The sequence below is a fragment of the Schistocerca nitens genome, chromosome 7 (assembly GCF_023898315.1).
Source record: "Schistocerca nitens isolate TAMUIC-IGC-003100 chromosome 7, iqSchNite1.1, whole genome shotgun sequence".
Lineage (NCBI taxonomy): Eukaryota > Metazoa > Arthropoda > Insecta > Orthoptera > Acrididae > Schistocerca > Schistocerca nitens.
Window position 1 is genome coordinate 179208786 of NC_064620.1, and position 14801 is coordinate 179223586.

Sequence of the window (14801 nt, forward strand, 5' to 3'; positions counted from 1 at the left end):
CCCCTCGACGTTTGTCAATATAGTTTTCTAGTACTGTATATTGCGTTTACTTGCCTTGTAGGAGTCTAATACACTGCTCTTGTCACTGTTTGATTACACATTATTAATGTGTTTGCCTGGAATTTAAACGCCATTTTTTTCCTAGCTATGTTTAGCAGATAAAACATTGTACTGTATTTTACATAGTGTATAAGTTTATCATGTTGCTTAGAATATTATTAGTGATGTGTATGGTGCCCTTGACAATAGCTTATCTGTCTAAGATACTGTTTTATGGCTCTGTATTACTGTCAGGATTGTGGTTTGTGTCGTTACTGGATTCTTATTCGTACTAGTTGTCTTCGTGTATTTTCCATTGATGGCCATTTACCATCACTATTACATACGGTAGGTCTAAATATTTTTTTATACTTGGGTTTATACAGTTTGATACTAGTAGATTAAGACATTTTTCCACTTCATGTGAAGGTACTTTTCTAAAATAAACTTTTCGTTTCATTACTTTGTTTTAGTATGTAATTCTTACAATATTCAGCTGATTTGTATTGATAAGAATAACAACCAGCTCATGTCATTGGTTGAATGTATGTTACTCATGTCTTCGCCTGGATGTTATCTAGTATTTTTGTCCCGTAACTCTTTCTAGCAAATGATAAGACGCTGTATTTTTACATAGTAAATGAGGTTATAGTGATACTGCGAATCTTGTTAGTATGATTTAGTGTCCATTCTAACAACCCTACCACAACAAATGTCAAAATTTAATCATGATTGTGGTGTTGCTCACGCTGCTAAATACTGCATTTTCGGGCAACAACAAAGTTATTATGTGGCGGGTGTCATTAGAGCACAGTTAATAAAGTCATTTCATGTAATAATGAATAAACTAGGCACTCATCTTTTCGTGTTTCCCACGCTGGTCTCGTTGTAAAATCATGGCTCAATCGTCTTAAATCTAGGTGGTGATGATTCCAAGCTCGGATGCAAAGAGGCCTAGGTTTTATGCTACTATATTCAAACGTTTTATAGATGTGTTTCACAAACCATTCTTGAAGATTAAACCTTTGAAAGTTAGCACAATGGTGATGTAAAAAAAGTAATCAGCACTCCGAATTTAAGTTACACTTCTTTTTTATTACCTTTGCTGCAATATCACGAAACACACAAAACATCACTTCACAATACAAAACATACTTGAAAACATCTTCGGCCGGCCGTGGTGGCCAAGCGGTTAAAGGCGCTACAATCTGGAACCGCGCGGCCGCTACGGTCGCAGGTTCGAATCCTGCCTTGGGCATGGATGTGTGTGATGTCCTTAGGTTAGTTAGGTTTAAGTAGTTCTAAGTTCTAGGGGACTGATGACCTTAGAAGTTAAGTCCCATAGTGCTCAGAGCCATTTGACCCATTTTTGAAAACATCTTCCTCACATTTTATAAGCTAACTACAATATGCGTCTTTCTAACATGACAACCAAGACTTGACTTTCTCAAGGTCCGACTCTCTAACTAACTAATAACCGCTTACGCGCCCAAAAATCAGAGTTACAAGTACGTCAAAGATCATTGTGACAAAAGAAAGAATACACATAAGAATAATATCATTGCAATATAAACATATCGATGTATCAGAAATGAAATCAAATCTGAATGTTGTCTCAGAAATATGTTAAGTAGTTAACAGAAACACAGTAGAATATTGCTGGTATCGAGAGGTTGAGCTGAGGTGCCGTAATGGTTACGTAATTCAAGTACCATTACACCTTGATAGTAGCTTTTCCAAATAAATTACTAAAGTAAACTTGTTTAGTGATAACTGTTATTCTTTTGTCATATTTATGTTTTCTTGTTTGATTAGCTGTTCAAGCGTCACAGTTCGTTTGCAATTATATAAAAAACTATTTTGATTTGATAACTGCATTGTCTTGTTGCATTGCTTATTCTGCCAACTTTGCTTCATCTTTGTGGATGTGAGTTGTGTGGTCACTCATCTCATATATCTGAGATATTTACATAGTCCAGTTTAAACACTTTTTCACGGCTCAGTTTGTGAGACATGTTGGTAGTATTGCTCATTCATTCGTAAGTATCATTGTTTGTGTTCTGTAATGTATATGACGACTTGCGTCTTTTCTGGTTTCTGTGATTCATTTCTTTCTTTGCGTTGCTACAGATATGAAGTTGATTGATTGTGACCGAAACCGGCGATAATAACAAATAAATGGAATAAGGCTCTGTGTCACACTTTTTTGAAGTAACTTTTCTATACGCTAAATACCGGAAGAATTCAACAGACATTAAAATCAGGACGCTCTTTTTGTCCGTCGCGTGGCTTGCGTGTAATGAAGCGCTCAGTCACGGAAAAGCTATCAGGCTGTAGCAGAGAGACATAACGTCGATGACCCGCCCAACGTTCTTGAAATGTATGTAAAGTACGTCTGATATACGATAAACCACAATGACAGTGAATTTTAGAATCTTATACTAGCCTGCATTCCACGGAATCAATAATTCACAGAGTCAGCCAGCGTAGCTCTCTTTGGTAATGGCAGTAAAATAATCTTGGGTTTACGTTTAGAGAAAAAACGACCTATTTCAGAAGAAAGATTCCCTATTAACACCGGGAAGGCCATGAGCCTGTTTACCTTATTGAGGTGGAACTCACTTTCAGTTTGAACTGGAAAGCTTTGCGGTTCAGTCGGTTTAAATGTTTTTCAGCGAATGATAAGAACTCTGCCGTCATTATTACGATATGCACGTATGGTTTCTCATAGGAAGAACTTAAACGTCTCAAAATAGTTTTTGAAAATAATGGCTATCCACCCTCAAAGAATCGCAAGGCTGTGAAGTTGTCTAGATGGTTTACAGCCAAAATATGCTCCCTGACGGAAAAAGTTGAAGACATGCTGACATGTTAACATAAATCCGTACATGTTCACACCATCGGTGGTATATGTAAACGATTATAGTAGCAAATCTTTGAGACGGGTAGAATAACCACCGGAGAGCATTAATGTTATTTGTATGTAATGCTGTTACGAGGCCTGGAGGGTATATAAAAGCCGTGAAGAACGTCAGATGTTGAGTGATCCCTGTGAAGGATACGGGGACACCGCGTACTGGTATGAGACAGCGGTACTTCATCTGACAGAGTTTTAAAGAGGCCCCATTGTGGGTCTCCATTTGGCCGACTATTGAATGGCACAGTCTCCAGATTTGTGGTGCATTCAGAAGTTACAGTGACCAGATGTTAGACTACATGAGAACGTGAGGGTAGGCATAATCTCCGTCAAGGTTCCAGTTGAGCATGTTGAACTACCACAAAGTGTCGTTTTTTTTTAAATCTTAAATCCTCTGACTAGTCCAGTGCGCCCGTCACGAATACCTCTCCTGTGCCAACCTATTCATCTGAGGGTAGCAACTGCAACCTACGTCCTCAATTATTTGCTGGATGTATTCCAATCTCTGTCCTCCTGTGCCGTTTTTTCTTCTACAGCTCCATCTAGTACGATGGAAGTTATTCCGATATGTCTTAATAGATGCCCTACCATCTTGTCCCTTCTTCTTGTAGGTGTTTTTCATATAATGCTTTCCTCGCCAGTTCTGCGGAGAACGTCCCCATTCCTTACCTTATCAGTCCTCCCAATTTTCAACATTCTTCTGTTATACCAGATTTTGGATGTTCAGATTGTCTTCTGTTCTGATTTTTCCCGCAGTCCATGATTCACTAACATACAATGCTGTGCTCCAAACGACATTCGTGGAAATTGCTTCCTCAAATTAAGGAATGTTTTCCATAATAGTAGACTTTCCTTGGCCAGGAATGCCCTTCCTGCCTGTGCTAGTCTGCTCCTTATGCCTCCCTTGATCCGTCCGTTTTTTGTTATTTTGCTGCGTAAGTAGTAAAATTCCTTAACGTCGTCTTCTTCGTGATCACCAATGCTGATGTTAAGTTGTCACTGTTGTCATTTCTGCTACTTCTCATTACTTTCACCTTTCATCGATTTATTCACAATACATATTGTATACTCACTGGGCTATTCATTGCATTCAGCGCGTCCTGTAATTCTTCTTCATTTTCGACAGCGAATCTTATCACTGATATCCTTTTACACTCAATTTTAATGTCACTCTCGAACCTTTGTTTCATATCTGTTGTCATTTCTTAGACGTATATGGGATGCTTCAGTAGGAGCGTGCAAAAATGTAACAAGACATACAGAATGATCCGCTAAAAAAATTGAGGTAGGGAACCTGGGATCGGAGAGGTCAGCTTAAGGAGATATGGAAGTAAACTTGTCTACAACATTGTCCAGCAGTACCGTTTTCCAGCTTATTTACAGTTAATACACGTAGAAGTTTACACGTACTGTGCTGCTTAAGCCGGCCGCTGTAGCCGAGCGGTTCTAGGCGCTTCAGTCCGGAACCGCGCTGCTGCTACGGTCGCAGGTTCGAATCCTGTCTCGCGCATGGATGTGTGTGATGTCCTTAGGTTAGTTAGGTTTAAGTAGTTCTTAGGGGACTGATGACCTTAGATATTAAGTCCCATAGTGCTCACCGGCCGCGGTGGTCTAGCGGTTCTAGGCGCTCAGTCCGGATCCGCGCGACTGCTACGGTCGCAGGTTCGAATCCTGCCTCGGGCATGGTTGTTTGTGATGTCCTTGGGTTAGTTGGGTTTAAGTAGTTCTAAGTTCTAGGGGACTAATAACCACAGACGTTAAGTCCCATAGTGCTCAGAGCCATTTTTGAACCCATAGTTCTCAGAGCCATTTGAACCATTTTGTGCTCCTTATTTACTTGTACATTCTTTATTTCCTGCAAAGGAAACAAGGAGGACGAGCCTGATTACTGGGAAGTGATGATGCGGGTTTTGTTTACGTTACTTGTCCATAAGGTTGCTCTGTTGTATCGTATTTACATTGTCCCATGACAGAACGTGCTATGAATCAAAGACAGACCCATTAACTACTCAGTGCTATTCAGAGACGTACAGTACAATACCATGGACAATACCGGTACAGTTTCGGAGAACTTACTGACAAGCACCTTGTGGAAGGGGGAAGTACGTTGCAATGCTCTCACTGCTAAAAGCCTGTACAGAGAACGATTTCCTAACAGGCATCATCCTTCGCGACGAGTGTTTATTTGTCTCTGTCGACGAATGCGAGAGACTGGTTCACTGAAAAGAAAAAACGAACGACCTGGCAGCATGAGGACTATTCGCACATCTGATTTTGAAGAGGAGGTTGTAACACCTCCGATTTTATCCCGACCTGATCTGATCCAATAGCAGTCCAATATTTATTATTAACATCACCGTGAACCTAATGGGGCTGGTAATCGGAATTGACTGCTACGGAAGTTGTTACTTTCCTGTTCGTTCTGCTCAATACTATAATACTGAATGTCTGGTAATGAGGGACACCAACACAGTTTTACTAATTACGAACTTATATTCTTCTCAAAACACAAAAAAGGAGACAGCCACTGCCTTCGTCATACATATCTAATTACGGCTAATCTCAGCACAGGCTTTCTTCATTTTCCATTATCGTCACACGCTAATCCATCACTGCATCCAACACTGCAATCCAAGGTTAGGCCGGCGCGGTGGACGCGAGACTACATATCCGCACTAGTAACGTCACTGATCACTTTCGTAATGATACTTCTTCACTTTCCCGGTATTAATCTATTACTTAGGGGTCTAACCACGGCGATGGTGACACCCTTCTCAGTTAAAGACCCTATTTCAACAATGGCCTTCACACACACACCATTCCCGCCAACCACACTGGCGCATCTCCACTCGATCTCGTAACACGTCACAATCGATTTTTCGCCCTATCGACCTGTGCCGAGTGGAAAGTTGTAGTAAGGGCCTACGGACCCCTTACAAGGTGCTGGGACGTGTTGAAGCGGACCCCACTACAACTATTCGTCCTATTTCACGTGAAATGGGCGCTGCACATACTAACGTGTGGCGAGTACTCCACGAACAAAAATTACACCCATGTTACACACAACGAGTCCGTGCAATGCTTTTGACTGACTTTATACCAAGGGTCGCATTGTGTAAGTGGTTGCTACAACAATGGATTGTTCGACCAGATTTCCTCCAAATCTTGCTGTTTACTGACGAGGCCTCATTTGATCTTGATGGTATTTCGAACAGCAGAAATAGGTTTGTGTGGGATGAGGAAAACCCGCACGCTGTAGTAGAGTCAAGTACGTTTTGCTGTGAACATCTGGGTCAGCATTGTAGGCGACAATCTCATGGGGCCATATCTTCTACCTGGCCGTCTGAATGGCTACCTGTACATGAGGTTCGTATTTAGAGTTCTACATGAGTTGCTGGAGAGCGTACCCTTGGCTGTTCGTGAGAGGCTCTGGGCACGTGACGGTGCACCGCCTCACTTCAGTGTGAATATCCGCAACCATCTCAATGCTGTATTTCCTGTTCGCTGGACTGGAAGGCGATGTCTATTCCACGACCTGCGGGATCACCTGACCTGAATCCCCTTGATTATTTCCTACGGGGATATCTCAAGCCACTTGGGTGTGAGACCCCAGTGGATACGGAGATGGAATTGTAACTGCCTATGATATGATTGGAAACGCACCAAGGATATTTGTCAGGGTGTGTCAGAATTTTGTTCGCCGATGTCATGCTTATATTGAGGCTGATAGCCGTCAGTTTCAGCACATTTTGTGATACAGTACAAATGGTACGTTCATTGTGGCAATGAAGTTATTTGCAGTTAACTATAATTAATGTAAATAAAAAAGTACACAGTAATATGTGATCTTATTCCTAGTATCCCCTTAAGCTAGCTTCTTCAACCCCAGGTTCCCTACCGCAAATTGTTTCGTGAAGCTGCCTCTATGTCCTGTAAAATTTTTTTGCACTCTCTTACGGAAACACCCTATATATTGAAGAGTTGGGGACGAAAGACTGCATCCCTGTCTCAACCCCACTTTTTCATCCTATTGTTCCCGTATGGTTGTTGTACGTATTGCATATTACCCGTCTTTTCCTACAGCTTACCCCTATTTTTCTCAGAATTTGGACATCTTCCACCATTTTACAATGTCGAACACTTTTTCCAGATCGAGAGATCCTATGAAAATGTCCTGTATTCGTCCTTGCTTCTGTTATCAATCGTAACGTCAGAATTGTCTCTCTGAAGCCTTTGACTTTCCTAAAGCCAAACTAATCGTTAGTTAACAGATCCTACATTTTCTTTTTCATTTTCTGTGTATTACTGTTGTCAGCAACTTGGATGCATGAGGTGTTAAGCTGATTCTCGATAATTCTAGCACTTGTAGGCTGTTATTACCTACGGAATTCTGTGAATGATGTTTTTTTTCGAAAGTTTCATGGTATATCGCCAGTCACAAACATTCTACACAACAACGTGAATAGCCATTCTGTCGCTAATTCCCCCAATGATTTTAGGAATTCCGATGGAATGTTATTTATCCGTTCTGCCTTATTAGGTCTTAGGTCGTCCACAGTTCTTTTTAATTCTGATTGTAATACTGAGCCTCCTCTCTCCTAACTGTCGATTTCTGTTTCTCCTTCTGTCGTGTCATCAGACGAGTCCTCCCCCTCACAGAGGCCCTCAGTGTACTCTTCCCATCTGCCCACAGTGTCCAGGAGACGACCGTCAGGGCGATGTCCATCAACATGATAGCGTGGAGCCAATGTCTTGTATATTTTTTATTCGGCTGGTCCCGGCGGATATTAGAGTCCTCCCTCGGGCATGGGTGTGTGTGTGTTTGTCCTTAGGATAACTTAGGTTAAGTAGTGTGTAATCGTAGGGACTGATGACCTTAGCAGTTAAGTCCCATAAGATTTCAAACACATTTGAACATTTTTTAAATATTTTTTATTGGTGACTTGATACCATGTCACCCGACTGTGGCGGGTAGAATGTGGTGATGCATCAGTTTTCACACTCGTGGCCAATGGTCAGTTGCAACCTTGGTTTCTGCCACATTACACAGAACTGCCAGTAGAAATGTGGAGTAAAAATCTTTTGCCTCTGACGTGCATGTTGCAAGGAGATCTGAGATCACATAGCTGTATTATAAAATGAATCTCGATACATCGTAGAACTGTGTCGCAATGTGCACCTCCGACACAGGCAGGACGTCAGAGACTGGCATCGAAACCCCAAATAGGCAACCCGTGAGGGAGGCGTGCTGATTGGACCATCGTTTCCAATAATGCACATATAGAGGACAGCTGCCCGTGCCTGGAAGTTAACAAATCCCAGCCCTCCACTGCACAAGGGGACGGTAATAGTATCGTAGAGTACTCTCAATACGCATCCTGAGATAGGTAACATCCGAAGGTCACCTGAAGCCTTCATCCTATCACCATCAGTGGGAGGTGTTTTGCCATGTGACTGAGTGTTGATGTCACATAAAGGTTCTGGTATTTCACACGTTGCAGCTAACTCAAGTCTCAGATCAGGTTCTGGCGCATCGTCAGTTGCACGATCGGCAGTAACCGTCGATAGTTTCCCGTGGCCGTTCTGCGCACATCTTCCGTAAATGTGCTCTCAGATATCTCAGTTCAGCAACTGGTGGGAGAGAGTTGACAGAGCCCGGCCCGAGACCGCACTCGATATCAAACGCCGACGATTTGTTGATGTTCAGAAGAGCGCCCACGGCCTGTCCATATCGCTCAATCCAGTTTAGTACACTGCAGACTTCATCGGTGGAACGAAACAGCAGTGACACATCATTCGTGTGCGCCCTACAGTGGAAGGTGATGTCCCGTAGAGTGATGCCAGATAGCATGGAGTTGAGCCCCCTGAGGAGTGGCTCGAGCGTGATTGCATAAAGGTAGGTAGAAAGGGTGGATACTTTGTCGTAGAGGTTTCTTAATATGTATTGGACCCACCATTCGTCTATTGACCTGGACCTGAGGGCTGGCTGCTGCCAAAAGGCACCGCAGGGTGTCGATGAGGCTCGGGGGAGATCCCTTATGGTCCGTCACCTGTAAGAGGAAGTAATGGTGCACTCTGTCGAAGGCTCGATCGAAATCGATGGAAACGATCTCCGCTCTCAAGCGGCACGCAAAGGCGATCGTATTTATGTTTCTGCAGTCGCTGTTAGCCATCTTTATGGTGGCAACTTCCTCGTGCGATGTCTGTTCCTGGGCGAGGATCATCGGCACAGTCGTCTTAACAGGATCTGCCAAATGGCTGACAAAGGTCTTGTTATCTGCGTTCAACATTGTAAGTGGCTGATAGTTGTTGTCCGATCGCCCTCCCGTTGCCTTGTCCTTTGACGAAGGTAGATAGTACAGTGAAGCCCAGGGACATAAGTTCCTCGAAAATTGTAGCCCAGAGGGGCATCATGAAGTCACAGAAGGTCTGGTAAAAATCGATTCGTTGTCCATCGGACCCTGGAGACTTATTGACCGCATCCTGTTCAAGGCGTCCCACACATCTTGAGCTGAGAATTCCTCCATTAGTGCCGTCGCTATCAGCGTGTTGACAGTGTACATCATCTTTTGAAATTCTTCTGCAGTGACCTCATCATCTACGGCTGTTTCCTGGTAAAGATGACGAATATGATCCTCCATGGCTTTCACTATGCTTGCTTGGGTTCTGCAGGAGCGTCCGTCTACCGTTGTGATCAACCTTGGCGATGTAAGCGCATGTCTGCCACAATGTGGAGCATGGTGGGTAAAAATGCTGCTGTTCGATCGTGACGTCGCGACCGGTCCGGCGCCTTCTAATATCGGCGCTTCGACATCGACAGTATGCTAGCCGTGATTCGGTGTCATTCTAGTTGTCTTTGTGGCCATGGGAGTAGAGATTCATGATCCCTGAGCGCCGCATAATAAAAATCCAGTGCTTGCCGCTGCTGTACAGCCGTGTCCTTGCCAAACGGCTTGCAAAAAAATGGATCAAATGGCTCTGAGCACAATGGGACTTAACTTCTGAGGTCATCAGCCCCCTAGAACTTAGAACTACTTAAACCTAACCTAAGGACATCACACACATCCATGCCCGAGGCAGGATTCGAACCTGCGACCGTAGCGGTCGCGCGGCCCCAGACTGTAGCGTCTAGAACCGCTCGGCCACTCCGGCCGGCCAAACGGCTTGTAGATAGCCGGTTTGGCGCAGAGGAACCATCACACCAAATCCAAGGGGTGCCTGGAGTGCCATTGTTCACAGTCGGCCCATGTAGTGGCGACTTGCTGACGGTAGTCTAGGTCCTGGAGATGAGCTACATTCATCTTCCAAAAACCATTACTACGATGGGGGTGGAGTTGTACTGTGTAGACACAGGTGCTGTCATCGGTTGAAGCCTGAGTCCATTGCTCAGTGATCATCGCTACCTGTGTAAGACCTAGTGACACATACGTGTGGTCCATTCGGCTCACTGAATGACTGGTAAGATGTATGTGTCCAGTGCTGTCGCCATGTACCTTGTCCCTCATATTGTACATACGATGATCGTGAACCACCATACCCAGTTCCAGACAAGGTCTGCTGTTTGGGACTTCGTCCTTGGGACGAACGACGCAGTTGAAATCGCTGGCGAAGACGCTGTGTTCATACCATCCTGGGGGGCAGCGGGCGGTGTCCGCGAATTAGGACCTGGTCCAGTCAAGATGTTTGTGGTGCCCAACAGCGCATAAACATCAATGAATGGGGTGTCGAGTGCCGTGGTAACTATTCCTCGATCGGAGGGTAGATACGTGATATAGGTGGCTTAGATACTGTCACACACTAAAATCGCCAAGCCAGTGCGTGCAAGACCACCAGGAGTCATGTACCATGTGATCAAAAAGTCAGTATAAATTTATTAACGTAATAAACCACGGAATAATGTAGATAGAGAGGTAAAATTGACACACATGCTTGGAATGACATGGGGTTTTATTAGAACCAAAAAAAAAACTAAGTTCACAAAATGTCCGACAGATGGCACTGGACAGCAAAACGTCAGTGACTGCACATGAAAATCTTGTATAAAAGGAGCTGTAATGAGAGAGAGAATCAGATGCGCCAGCAGTCGCAACATGTTAACGTTACCTGAAAAGGCGCTTTTAGTGAAGCTGTATTATCAGAATGGGGAATGTGCTAGTTGAGCGTTACGATCCTATCGCCATAGCAAGGGGATTCGAACCGGTAAATGTCCGTAGACAAATGCAGCTGTGGCGAGAATGATTTCGAAGTTCGAAGCCACGGGTTGTTTAGACGATAGAACCCGTGGTGGCCGACCGAGCACAAGGCGTAATGCTGCTGAGACAGTTCAGGAAGAAATGGAGACTGTAGCGGGTTCGTCTATGCACGGGGAAGTCAGCGCTCGTGCAGTCGCACGTCACACTGGCATTCCATATACTATTGTTTGGTTGGCACTTAGGCGTACCCACCGATGCTATCCGTACAAAATCCATCGGCATCATGAACTGTTACCTGGCGATTTAGTGAAGCGGAGGGCATTTGCGGTGTGGGCGTTTCAAAAAATGGCGGAAGATGAGTAACGTGTTGTCGACCGACGAAGCTCAATTCACGCTCCGGGGGTCTGTCAACGCCCACAACTGCAGAATTTGGGCTACCGAAAATCCTAGAACTGTCGTGGAAACTCCATTGCACGACGAGAAAGTCATGGTATGGGTTGGATTTACCACATCTACCGTTATCAGGCCTTTTTTCTTCGAGGAAATGCGTGATTTTGGTTTTGTAACTGCTACCGTGACGGGTGAGAGGTACGCCGATATATTACAGAATCGCATCATCCCCAGCCCGGCTGTTAACACCTGCTGGAACGTACGATGTTTATGTAGGATGGCTAAAAAAAAAATGGCTCTGAGCACTATGGGACTTTACATCTGCGGTCATTAGTCTCCTAGAACTTAGAACTACTTAAACCTAACTAACCTAAGGACATCACACACATCCATGCCCGAGGCAGGATTCGAGCCTGTGACCGTAGAAGTCGCGCGGTTTTGGACTGAGCGCCTAGAACCGCTAGACCACCGCGGCCGGCTGCAGGATGGCGCTCTACCCCATATTGCTACACGCGTGAAAGATCTCTTGCGCGCGTCGTTTGGTGATGATCGTGTGCTCAGCCGCCACGTTCGTCATGCTTGGCCTCCCAGGTCCCCAGACCTCAGTCCGTGCGATTATTGGCTTTGGGGTTACGTGAAGTCGCAAGTGTATCGTGATCGACCGACATCTCTAGGGATGCTGAGAGACAACATCCGATGTCAATGCCTCACCATAACTCCGGACATGCTTTACAGTGTTGTTCACAACATTGTTCCTCGACTACAGCTATTGTTGAGGAATGATGGTGGACATATTGAGCATTTCCTGTAAGGAACATTATGCTTTGTCTTACTTTATTATGCCAATTATAGCTATTCTGATCAGACGAAGAGCCATATGTCGGACATTTTTTGAACTTTTGTGTTTTTTTGGTTCTAATAAAACCCCATGTCACTCCAAGCATGTGTGTCAATTTGTACCTCTCTATCTACATAATTCTGTGATTTATTCAGTTTTCAAATTTATACTGACTTTTTGATCACACGTTATATTGCGTAACCACAGCTTTATGTCCTTTACTTCCGTCAGTACCTCATCTCCTACCGCCCAAACTTGAAAGTTTCGCATAAGAGCTTCTGTGGAGTTTCGAAGGTGGGAGATGAGCTTCTGCCGCAAATAGAGCTGTGAGGACGGGCTGTGAGTCGTTCCTGGGTAGCTCAGTTGGTAGAGCACTTGAGCACAAATGGCTAAGATCCAAAGTCTCAGTTTGACACAGTTTTAATGTGCCAGTTTGTTTCCTAGCAGTTGACACTCGCTGCAGAGTGAACATTTATTCATGTTGTTATTCACTGTGGCCAAGCAGTAAGCTGGTGGTATGGTCGTTGGGAAGGGTTGTCCATAGTGATGCTGGAGAGAAGCGGACTTCACGAGAGACGGCACACCGCGTCAACTGCGGCCCTCGTGGTGGTGTTCATATTCGATAGTGCGGCGGCACCTCAACAGGTCCCAGATCGGGGTTCTGCCTGGTTGCGATGTCCCCTAACCATGACGCGGGCACGGAAGTCTGTTCATGTTCCATAAGGCCACAGTTGTTGATACGAAGGGACCAAGCGTCTTCGCAGCCTTCATTGGAGCCTTCCAGCTAATCACGGTTCGCCGCTGAGGACTGAGGCCGCCCGAATTGCTGTCCATTCCACAGGGGTTGAGCTGGTGGCAATGGTGTCAGACTCATAGCTCGCATCCTGCAGCATAAGCTCTTCTTCATCCAGCGAGTGGGAGCTGCCGTGTTCCGACACGGTTCTGCGCCATCATAAATAACTATGGCACAGCAGCGTTGTATCTGAAGGTATGGCGATACATGTCATCGGAGATACACATACCTGGCGACATATTTCAAATTGGGTCCATTTTTCTGCCACAAGTTCTTGTAGGGGGTAGTGCCGCCACCACATCTGCCGTCGGGAGTTCGAAGTGTATCTCTAATATGCTTATACTGGGCAGCCCCAATCTGGATTGGTGAACATCGAAATTGTTTGGCAGAAGCGGAGTCCTGTAGCGTCGTTTGTAAGTGTAACTACTACTTATTGTGTACAGAAACCAGATGGCAGTTGTAAGAGTCGAGGGACATGAAAGGGAAGCAGTTGTTCGGAAGGGAGTGAGACAGGGTTGTAGCCTCTCCCCGATGTTATTCAATCTGTATATTGAGCAAGCAGTAAAGGAAACAAAAGAAAAATGCAGGGTAGGTATTAAAATCCATGGAGAAAAAATAAAAACATTGAGGTTCGCTGATGATATTGTAATTCTGTCACAGACAACAAAGGACTTGGAAGAGCAGTTGGACGGAATGGACAGCGTCTTGAAAGGAGGATTTAAGATGAACATCAACAAAAGCAAGACGAGGATAATGGAATGTAGCCGAATTTAGTCGGGTGATGCTGAGCGAATTAGATTAGGAAATGAGACACTTAAAGTAGTAAAGGTGTTTTGCTATTTGGGGGAGCAAAACAACTGATGATGGTCGAAGTGGTAGAGAGGACATAAAATGTTGACTGGCAATGGCAAGGAAAGCGTTTCTGAAGAAGAAAAATTTGTAAACAACGAGTATAGATTTAAGTGTCAGGAAGTCGTTTCTGAAAGTATTTGTATGGAGTGTAGCCATGTATGGAAGTGAAACATGGACGATAAATAGCTTGGACAAAAAAAAAAAAGAGAATAGAAGCTTTCGAAATGTGGTGCTACAGAAGAATGCTGAAGATTAGATAGGCGCTTCCCGGCGGGGTCAGGGATTTTCTCTGCCTCGTGATGACTGGGTGTTGTGTGATGTTCTTAGGTTAGTTAGGTTTAAGTAGTTCTAAGTTCTAAGGGACTGATGACCATAGATGTTAAGTCCCATAGTGCTCAGAGCCATTTGAACCATTTTTTTAGATTAGATAGGCAGATCATATAACTAATGAGGAGTTATTGAATAGAATTGGGGAGAAGAGGAGCTTGTGGCACAACTTGACTAGAAGAAGGGATCGGTTGGTAGGACATGTTCTAAGGCATCAAGGGATCACCAATTTAGTGAAATGGCTCTGAGCACAATGGGAGTTAACTTCTAAGGTCATCAGTCCCCTAGAACTTAGAACTACTTAAACCTAACTAACCTAAGGACATCACACACATCCATGCCCGAGGTAGGATTCGAACCTGCGACCGTAGCGGTCGCGCGGTTCCAGACTGTAGCACCAATTTAGTATTGGAGGGCAGCGTGGAGGCTTAAAGTCGCAGAGGGAGACCAAGA